Here is an 11,845-nt window from a genome sequence, read left to right on the forward strand (position 1 = left end):
TTGTATCATGTCATAATATCACTTACAGCAAATTTACTTGATGTGTATATATGTATACAGTTGTAAATAACAATAAATAAATTATTAAAAAAAAAATTAATACACACGGAGTAGTAAGAGCTTTAATTATATTAAATTTATTATTATTATTAAGTTATTATTCAGTTATTCCTATAGGGAATTGAAACAAATGAGAATAATTTAGAAGGTGTACAAAGAGGGATAGAGAATAGAGACAGTAGGGGGAAGGGAAGCAGTCTTGTAATCAACTCATCCCTTAGGACTGTAGGGCTGAGATAATGATCAAACTGTTGGCGGCCTTAGGATCTCAGTCCAAACAGTCCAAGCCCTTCTCTGCAGCTCTAGTCTATAATTTGGGCAGCTTAACGGACCAATTAGCAAGGTAAGCTCTCTCAATTAGAAAATTTTATAAGAGAGATTACCTTATCCTCGGCACTATCGGTTAATCCAGTGTTTATTTTACGGTTATTATTTCAACCAATTTATTTGTGTTTTAACTTATTTGTTAATTTTTATGTCTTTTATAATTATCTATAAGTTTTTAAAGTGTAATTTTTTTTTTTCATTTAGGCCCTTAGGTCATTATCAAGGAGACAACCTAAAAATTGTTTTCACAGATTGTTGGTTTAATTATTAGTTGTAGAATTTCTAGTAAAAAAAAAAAAAAAGGAAAACAAAATTTTAAAGAATATTTTCTATATTAAAGTGTATGTATTGTAAGTGAATAACCGATTTATAAATTTTAAATGAAACTGTTATAATATTAATTTAATATTTGCTTTTTAAGATTATATGTCAAGGTAGTATCCTTATATTAAGGAGGGTTAAGATAAATTCCTTGGACTACATTTGGACAAACGATTAACCTGGAATCCTCATACAAGATTGAAAAGACAGAAAACTGCACGTCGATTTCGACTATTACAGCACTTACTAGACAAACGGTCTAAACTTCCAACACATTACAAAACACTGATCTACAATACTGTAATAAGGCCAATCTGGACATATGGAGTTGAGCTTTGGGGCTCCACTAAACCTTCAAATTCCTCTCGTATTCAATCCTTACAATCCAAAATCCTTCGTAAAATCCTCAATGCTTCTTACTTTGTCTCAAATAAAATCATACATAAAGACCTTAATGTTCCCTATGTAACCGATCTAGCCCGAACCAGATATCATTCCTTCCATTATAAACTCCCTAAGCATTCAAACTCTCTAGTTCCTAACCTTGCATCCTCTTTCATTTCTGACAATCCTCTGAGGCGCCTGAAAAGAAGATGGCCACGAGACCAGCTAATGTAAAATGTCATTAGAGTGCTACCAATGGGGAGTTTCTCTACACGCCTGTAACACTCCAATTTAACTTAGATCAGATTTACTAAATGTATTATAATGTACAGTTGGAAATAGCAATAAATAAATATTTTAAAAAAAAAAAAATTTCGATTAGGCCCTAATCAAGGAGACAACCTAAAAAATGTTTTCACAGGTTGTTGGATTTATTAGTTAGTTGTTGATTTATCTAATAAGAAAAATAAAACAAAATTTTAAAGAATATTTTCTATATTAAAGTATTTCTTTTGTAAGTGAATAGCTGATTTATGAAATTTAAATGAAAACTGTTATGTTATTGTTTTAAGATTATATGTCAAGGTAGTAACCTTGGTCCCATCCTCTACACCGTCTGTACAGTTGACATTCCAACCAATCCTAACACTATCTTCACCACCAATGCCGATGACACATGTGTGCTCGCTGTTAATAATAACCCATTAATTGTATCCCAAACTCTCCAATCTTATATCACAGCCCTCGACGAATGGTGTCATTATTGGAGGATTAAGATAAACTCCTTGTTCTACATTTGACAAATGATTAACCTGGAATCCTCACACAAGACTGAAAAGACGGGAAACTGCACGTCGATTTCGACTATTACAGCACTTTCTAGACAAACGGTCTAAACTTCCAACACATTACAAAAGACTGATCTACATGACTGTAATAAGGCCAATCTGGACATATGGAGTTGAGCTTTGGGGCTTCACTAAACCTTCGAATTTCTCTCGTATTCAATCCTTACAATCCAAAATCCTTCGTAAAATCCCCATTGCTCCTTATTTTGTCACAAATAAAATCATACATGAAGACCTTAATGTTTGCTATGTAACCAATCTAGCCCGAATCAGATATCGCTCCTTCCATTATAAACTCCCTAACCACCCAAACCCATTAGTTTCTAACCTTGCATCCTCTTCCATTCCTGATAATCCTCCGAGGCGCCTGAAAAGAAGATGGCCACGACACCAGCCAATGTAAAATGACATTAGAGTGCTACCTATAGGTTGTTGCTCTATATGCCAGTAACACTCCATTTCAACAAACATCATATTGACTGAATGTATTATGCAATATACAGTTATTATAATACAGTAATAAGAATATTAAAAAAAAAAATTAGAAATGACCATTTGACATAATAGAGCACTTGATTGTATACTTACATACTAAGTTAAACCAAAATTGTTCAAGCCGCTCTTGAAATCGAAAAACAAATGTATAAAATCATTCATATAAAGTTATATTTTATCAACAAAATCTCTGTGACTCCCCAGATACAGCAAGTTTCATACGGATTTTCGTTTTTGAGCTAGGCTTCACATACACTAGACCAGTTTTCGAAACATGGTTATATGGATTCAATGTGTATTTTGGTCGAAAATTCATATTTAAAATTTTTCACGATCGCGATACATTCCTTTAGTATATTGACTCAATTTATTTTTTAATTATTAGAGAAGTTTGTCGGTGGGTGCAGTCAGCAATTAAATTCAATTTTATGTTTCTCTAAATGTTGTTGTTATCTCTTTTGTTCTATAGCCCTGATGAAGACCTGAAACTCAAGTCGAAACGTCGGCATAAAATAAATAAATATGGTTTTGTTTATTTATGTATAATGTATTCTTTGCTGACCGCACCGCCTGACAAACTTATTCAATCATTAATCTACGGTCAACTATCTAGACCTCATTATAAATTTATTTTTTTCATTAGTATAATCGATCCATTGCATAGTGTAGGATGCATATACCTTTTATATCATATATTGGTATGATATGAATTTCCTTTTTCTTTTTACGAAATTTTTCCTTTGAATTCGAAATTTTTCACGAACGCAATACTGTACTTTACTATATATTCCATATATAGGCAAGTGTAAGTAATAATTAGCAAGTGTCTTCGGGAGTAGATGAACCATTACTCTCACAGCAAGTTTTTGGACTGGAGGTTGAGAAGAACCAGTCCTGGAGGAAGAAGGGAACCATTATTCTAGATTGGGAATCCTACATCATTTGTTTCGGGCCTTAGCTGGGTTTTATCATTTCTGTGGGTCGGCAGTAGAACACTGCAAATTGTTACACAATAGATTAATATTTAATTTATCATTTAAAAAAAAGTTAAATAACAAATATTAACTTATCTGGTGAGCTCTAGGATTCTACGTGTCTTGTAAAAATTTAATTTTAGGGCATGTTAATTTTTTTTTTATAGATTACAAAAATCATTATTTAAAACTCTACTCTAAATTGCCAATACATTACAAAAGACTGATCTACATGACTATTATAAGGCCTATCTGAATATACAGAGTTGAGTTTTGGGGCTCCACTAAACGATCAAATTCCTCCCAAATCCAATCCTTACAGTCTAAAATCCTTACATTGTCACAAATCAAGTCATCCATCAGGACCTCAATGTCACATATGGTGCCGATTTGGCCAGAACCAGATACCATTCCTTCCACGATAAACTTCCCAACCACCTGAATCATGTTTCTATCCTTGCTTCTCCTTCATTACCTGAGAACCCTCCTAGGCGTCTGAGAAGAAGATGGTCTCGAGATCTTCTCCTCTAGAAATGTTATTGGATTTCTATCAATGGATAGATTCTCCACATGTTTGTATCATGTCACTATGTCATCTACAGCAAATTTATTTGTTGTATATATTTGTATACAGTTGTAAATAACAATAAATAAATTAGAAAAAAAAAGTTCTTCTCTTCCACTCTAGTTAGAATAGGTAAGTTAGCTCTAGGATTACACTCTTCCCTCATGTTCGAAACGTAATATACTTGCAAATATTTTGGATTTTGGATTCCGAAATTCTTTTCACCATCTGCAAGAATCAGGATAACATGAATCACTTTTGTAATAAGAAAGAAAACATAAATTGAGCAAGGAATTGAACGGAAATGTATTATCACCCCTATTATTTCTACTCCCACGATTCATTAACCGCATTGGGCAGCTGAAAAGAAAACGATACCATGATCGACACAGAGTACAGAGGCAGTGATTCTCTCGCTCCAGTGGAACCGATCCCAGGCACAAAGGACTTTAGTGTCGCCCAATTGGCCATTCCCAACTGTTAGCAACATCGTACACACTTCCAGTTAACTAGGCTTGAAACTTTCTAAAAATAGAATCATAAATTTACTTTTCTCATTTTTTTTTTTTTTAATATTTATTATATCGGTTAAGTTTTGTTTTTTTAATAATTGCTAAAGCCACCTAATCGACTTAGTCTTTTTGAAGGATAGTTTTAAAGAACAAAATGCATTTAGTTCATCCATAATGGCATCCTAATAGTCAGACAGGGCATACTAATGCACTACGATATTCATAATCAGTAATAAAAATGTCCAAACACATAACACGCAGACAGGTCTGGTAATGAATTACACTAAACGACTGATAAGAAAAAACAGATTTTAAAATGTAGATTGTCGCCCTATTGCAAGGTGACACCTCAAGCAATTGTTCAACAATCCTTAGAGCCGTTACTTTTACACCTAATTAGTACAACACAAATATAAAATATATATGTATATATAGTTGACCGTAAAAATTGATATATAACAAGATGGTCAGGGTTGCAGTCTAAGGAGAAACAAAAATAGTTAGAACTATTTATTTTCCGACCTTTCGCCCCACTTTGCAGGGCTTCATCAGGGCTAAAAAGATACACAAAAAAAAGAAAACTGAGAATATTGCAACAATAAGATAATTTAAGTGGGCTTGGTATCCTTAAGTGGGTTCGTGGATTCTCAAGTCGCTAGTGGAAATATTGTATATAACAGTGTAAATATGACTAGTGATTATATATTATTCATTTTTTTTTCTCATGTTTTTCTGTGTTGCACCTTTGTAATTGAGAAAGGAGTAAAGCAAGGAAATAATTTGAGCTCCCTCTTGTTCATCATTTATATGGAGGAAATCCTGAAAATGTGCCAACGGAGGACAGCCCGCACTATTGTTGGCAAATGGAACATGAGGACAATACTTGCGCATGACATTGTCCTTATAGCAGATAATAAAGAGAACCTACAACAGCTTACCTAGGAACAGTGATCAATAGAAAATAATTATCTACCACAGGCGGATTCGAATCCGGATCCTTGGAGTTAGTAATACAGTGCCTTTTACCACAGAGCTACCCACATTACATAAAGTATTTCTAATTTGTAATTTTACAAATTGTATCATTTATAAGATTTGGAATATTAAAACTTTAATAAGTATGTTGCGTTTTTAATAAATATTCCATATTTTCCATTATTTATTTGGCTTAAATTAATAAACATCCTAACTCCATTCATTATTAATATCGAGAACAAAAAAAAATGGAAATTTAGAAGTGGTAATAAGCTTACTTGTTTTTTATTCATCAGCTAAAATAACAGCAATTTCTCAAATTACGGAATTATACTTAATGAACTTTGCAGTCAAAGCTTAGAAAATTACATAATAATAATTAAATAAACTAAAACTACTTTTAAAAAAAAAAAATCAAAATTTATGAAATCAAATTAAATAAACTTTAATAAAATAAACTTGAAGCGAAAAAAGTCAGCACTAAGATAAAAAAGAGCACATTTCACTGCCAGAGAAATACTACACAGTATTATTGAGAACTAGTTTATCCATGCGAGAATTCTCGCTTCACCTATGTTCCATTTTTCTCATTAATTCATTTGAAATATAAGCGATTTCATTCGTATAAATAATATAATATTATTAAGAAAGTATATTCAACACACAATTATATAGCAGCATACTTCATAATGACAATACGTTTAACAATTGGTTATGGGAAGAAGAGTATAGTCTCGTACAAAAGAAACCCCTAACTATATACAACGTTATAATTTTTAAAAAATCAGACAAAGTATATAGATAAAATTAATAATCCTTAATCAAAGATAAAAGTAAAGTTAATAACAAAGCAACGACATTCGTACACCTAACAAAATAAACTATACCCCTCTAATGGGTAAAAAAAAAAAGGTTAATTTAAAAAAAGGATGAAGAGAAAAAATAAAATAAAATAGAAGTAATAAATAATATAATAAAAGTAAAAAAATAATATCATCTAGGTAAGAAGATGTGTATAATATAAGATATGCAAGTAGTGTCTAAAAACTGAAAAAATAAATAAATAAATGAATTGAACAATACGACAGAAAATGAAAAATAGTGAGTGGATTATATCTGAATTACAGTGTGTACCTACATGATAATATATTCCATCATTCACTGTTTTCAATCTACTACCATCTAGTTCCACGATTATCAATCAATTTAATTTTTTTACTATTCAATTATCAGTTATCAATTTTTTATTCAATTCAATTCAAAATATTGATAATATATAGTATAATTCCAAATTTGTTTGTATACTATTCCTTTTCAATTGTATGTTTCTCTAAATGTTGTTGTTATCTCTTTTGTTCTATAGCCCTGATGAAGACCTAAAACTCAGGTCGAAACGTCGGCATAAAATAAATAAATATGGTTTTGTTTATTTATGTTGTTCTTTGCTGACCGCACCCCCCGACAAACTTCTCCAATCATAAAAAAATTGCCATGGATACGATATTTATTTATCAATGATTCATTCATGAATAAGGACCGTATCCATGGCAACTTTAGATATTAGTTTCAACTATAGCTAATTTTTGCCCATCTCTGTCTGATACCAATAGCCCTTGATAGTGAAAGAGCTTGTACTAACATTCTTCTATTAATAATGTACGTGTTTATATATTTTACATACCGATAGATTAATTCATTGAATCAAATAAACTTCCTATATATATATACAAATGTTTCAGGTATACTTTCTTGTTAGCTAAGATATTTTTTATATAAACACCGAAAAGCTCTTAGCTTAACTGAAAAAAAGCCTCACTCCGGAGTTGTTTGCTTCATAAACATTTCAAAAGAATGAGAATACAATAGCAACAACCTGAGAATCCAAAGGAAAACCACTAAAAATCACATTACGATTTATTATTTGAATTAATAATTTTATTAAATGAATAGATCACAAAGGATAAAATATTAGATTTCTGATTCTACGTGTCCTGATTGGGGCTCCACTAAACCTTCGAATTCCTCTCCTATCAAATCCTTACAACCTAAAATCCTCAATTCTCCTTATTTTGCTACTAATAAAATCATCCATAAAGACCTTAATGTTCCTTATGTAACCGATCTAGCCCGAACCCGATATTATTCCTTTCATTATAAACTCCCTAACCACTCAAACCCACTAGTTTCTAACCTCCATCTTCTTAACTTCATCTTCCATTCCTGGCAATCCTCCGAGGCGCCTGAAAAGAAGATGGCCTCGTGACCTTATATTGTAAAATTTTTTTAGAGTTCTACTACTGGGTAATTTCTCTAGTTGCTGTATCATATCATTATCATTATGTCATTATGATCAAATTTACTTGTTATATTTTTTATACAGTTATAAATATCAATAAATAAATTTAAAAAAACGTGTCTTGAAAAATAAAATTTCAAAATTTGAGGTATATTGATTTTTTTTATTGTTTACAATAATTAATTACCAGAGAAAAAATACTTTATTAAAAATGTTGCGCTACTCAACTTCATTGGGTTGCCTCATACATAGCATAAAAAGTTTTTAATTATGTGATAAAGTTATACATGATTTTTTTTCTTATTATTAAAATGGATTTAGTGAATGACACAATTTCTTCCTTATTAAACTATAATAGTTTATTTCATATCATACAGCAACGTTTCGGGAGATTTCCCCCATCTTCAGGCTGTTGATAACAAAAACCTATATATGACATATAATTTTCTCCTATTTGTCATACTTGCTAATATATTATAATATTAATGTCATTATTGAGTAAAACTTTCTAATAGTCATACATTATAGGAGAATAATGTATTGAGAATGAGAATTATTCTCCTATAGTATATGACTATTAGAAAGTTTTACTCAATAATGACATTAATATATTATAATATTAATGTCATTATTGAGTAAAACTTTCTAATAGTCATACATTATAGGAGAATAATGTATTGAGAATGAGAATTATTCTCCTATAGTATATGACTATTAGAAAGTTTTACTCAATAATGACATTAATATTATAATATATTAGCAAGTATGACAAATAGGAGAAAATTATATGTCATATATAGGTTTTTGTTATCAACAGCCTGAAGATGGGGGAAATCTCCCGAAACGTTGCTGTATGATATGAAATAAACTATTATAGTTTAATAAGGAAGAAATTGTGTCATTCACTAAATCCATTTTAATTCCATAAGACTCTCCCAGTTAAAGGATTATTAATTTTTCTTATTATTATTTATTATTTCTTCTCTTCCAGATTTTATTTTTTTTCCCCTGATTTTTATCGTTCTTTAAATGTGTTATTTTTTCCATTATTTCAATTCTAAAAATTTAAGCCAAAAGCCTAAAAAATGATATAAAAATTCCAAATATAGTAAAACAACATATACCTACATAAAACCCAACAGGATAGACCACAATTACAATTTATTAATATTTTTAAAAAACACATGCATACAAAGATTAAAATAAAATAAATAAGTATATGAACCCAAAAACGTAATAAATATATAAATAATATAAAAGTATAGATGAGGTGGAGATAGTTGACCGTAGATTAATGATTAGAGAAGTTTGTCGGGGGGTGCGTTCAGCAAAGAACAACATAAATAAACAAAACCATATTTATTTATTTTATACCGACGTTTCGAATTGAGTGTCAGGCCTTCATCAGGGCTATAGAACAAAAGAGATAACAACAACAATTAGAGAAACATAATGTTCCTTTTCAATTTTATGTTTCTCTAAATATTGTTGTTATCTCTTTCGTTCTATAGCCTTGATGATGACCTGAAACTCAATTCGAAACGTCGGCATAAAATAAATAAATATGGTTTTGTTTATTTATGTTGTTCTTTGCTGACCACACCCCCCGACAAACTTCTCTAATCATTAAAAGTATAGACATATATAAAAGTAATAAATATATGAATTAAAAAAAAAATAATAAATCAAATCAAATATTGATTGCATGCTTGTTTGTTTGGGAAAAAGTAATTGCAACTATTAATTAATGTTTGACATAATTGGGATTACTTTGGCTCAGTCAGTAACTGTAATTTAGGAGTATTATTACTGTTAGAGTGGTTCATAAAGTAGTTGAAATCACAAATGAGAATTGTAATTTCATTTCCAAATTTAAAATTACAGTAATTGGAAACTAATTGCAATTGGACGAAACAACTTTGTTGCTGAGCAAGTGGCCTCTTACTTTAACATGGTTTATAAAGTTAATTTAATTTAATTTAAAAAGTTAATTTAATTTAAATTGCTAATAAAGCCCAACAATAACTAAGGCTGCTCCTGTCTAAATGTGACTGTAACAGAAAATTAGAGGTCATTGAAAACATATTCTTGAGGAATGTAAACAAATGATACAACTTAGTGGAACAAATGTCCACTAGGATTTTTGCTCCCAACGATTAAAGAGTATACTTGCATATTGCACAAAACTTTTTCTCTCTTAATAACATTTCTGACAATCCCTTTATACAAAAAAATAGTGATGTCAGTAGTGGACAATCAATGTCGCATCACAGTTCTTCGGGTCGCACGATAGCTTGAAATTTCAAGGTCTTATAAGAAAATCTTTTCAGGTAAAAACAGAGCTAAGACAAGGCGACGGTTTATCTCTAATAATTTTCAACATAATCCTGGATAAGATCATAAAGGAATTCTTAAAAACAAAAAAAAACTCAGGAGCCATAGTAGGAAAGAAAAACAATCATGTAAAAGTGAGCTGTTTGTGATTAGCCGACGATCTCCCACTGTTAGCAGAATCAGAGGAAGAGGCCATTAGTCAAATAAATACTCTACAAATAATAGCAGAAAAAGCAGACCTACAAATATCATATAAAAAAAACAGAGCTCTTGACTACTGAATTAAATTTTTTTTTTATTTATTTAATGTAATTTACAACTGTACAAATAATAAATACAATAAGTAAATATGTAGTATGTTTCATATACACTTGAAAATCTTGGGAAGGAACCACCCATTGGTGGTACTTCAAACATTAATTTAAACTAGAAGGTCCCATGGCCATCTTCTTTTCAGACGCCTCGGAGGATTATCAGGGATTGTTAAGGATGAAAGATTAAGAATTAATGGGTTAGGATGGTTAAGGAGTTTGGAATGAAAAGACGCATATCTGTTCTGGGCCAAATCTGCAACGAATGGGATGTTAAGGTCTTTGTGAATGAGTTTATTTGTGACGTAATAAGGAGCATCAAGGATTTTGGATTGTAAGGATTGGATGCGGGAAGAATTTGATGGTTTGGTGGAGCCCCAGAGCTCAAGTCCATATGTCCAAATTGGTCTGATTGTCGTAGTGTATACTATTTTTTTGTAATGAATGGGAAGTTTAGAACGTTTGTCAAGTAAGTGTTGTAGCAATCGGAATCTACGAGCAGTTTCTCGTCGTTTCAGTCTTGTGTGTGGATTCGAAGTAAGCCTCTTGTCAAGATGGTAACAGTTATTTATAAATTAAAAAAAAAAAAATGTAATACAATTATGATTCCGGATCCAAGGTCAATATATGGCTTGGGGTATAATAAATCGATTTAATTATTTATTAATGATTTTCTTAATATTAATTAATGAAAATGGAAAAATTCTCTAAATTGTCCTTTGAATGAACTCCAAGTGGAGGAAGCATTTCCTCATTGAATATTCATGACCGGCCCTGGCCCTTACTAATACACTCACTACAACCATCGATATATTAATTCCAACCTTTAGAATTAATCGACTTTTTTATACTATCGAAAAAATCGTATAGACAAGTTTGATTACTATATTTTCTGTTGATCTGTTCCATTACGCAAGATTAAGTTTCTGAAGTGAACAAAGTTTTCTTCAACTTCAAAGTTGAAAGTTTAAGGTGGTTTATTAGCCGCATCACCAATTCATGTAAACGGAAAACTTTACGAATATCCAAAAAGACGACTGCTTTAAGTCGGATCAGGCGAGGAAGCAACTTCGTTAAATAGCGACAGAAGCTTTCCTCGTCGTGTTTCAAATATTAAAACTTAACCGAGCAATAACACGAATTCCGGAAAATTGTGTACGAAATGTTACCCCATTATAATAAATAATCCTATGTCTCTTTCAGAAACAAATTGATCCTATATAAATCAGTCTGAAGACCTATAACATATGCTTATTCTATGACGAGATTTGGTGATTTAACCAACTTTTTTTTTTAATTATGAGAGATAGTTGACCGTGGATGATAAATGAGGAGAAGATGGTTGGGGGTGCGGTCAATGAAACACAAATAAGTGTGACTAACTTATTTTAATGTGCCGACGTTTCGGCTAGAAAGTTTTACTCAATAATGACATTAATATTA

Source organism: Halyomorpha halys, unplaced genomic scaffold (assembly GCF_000696795.3).
Source record: "Halyomorpha halys isolate HHAL.00 unplaced genomic scaffold, Hhal_1.1 Scaffold1.1, whole genome shotgun sequence".
NCBI lineage: Eukaryota > Metazoa > Arthropoda > Insecta > Hemiptera > Pentatomidae > Halyomorpha > Halyomorpha halys.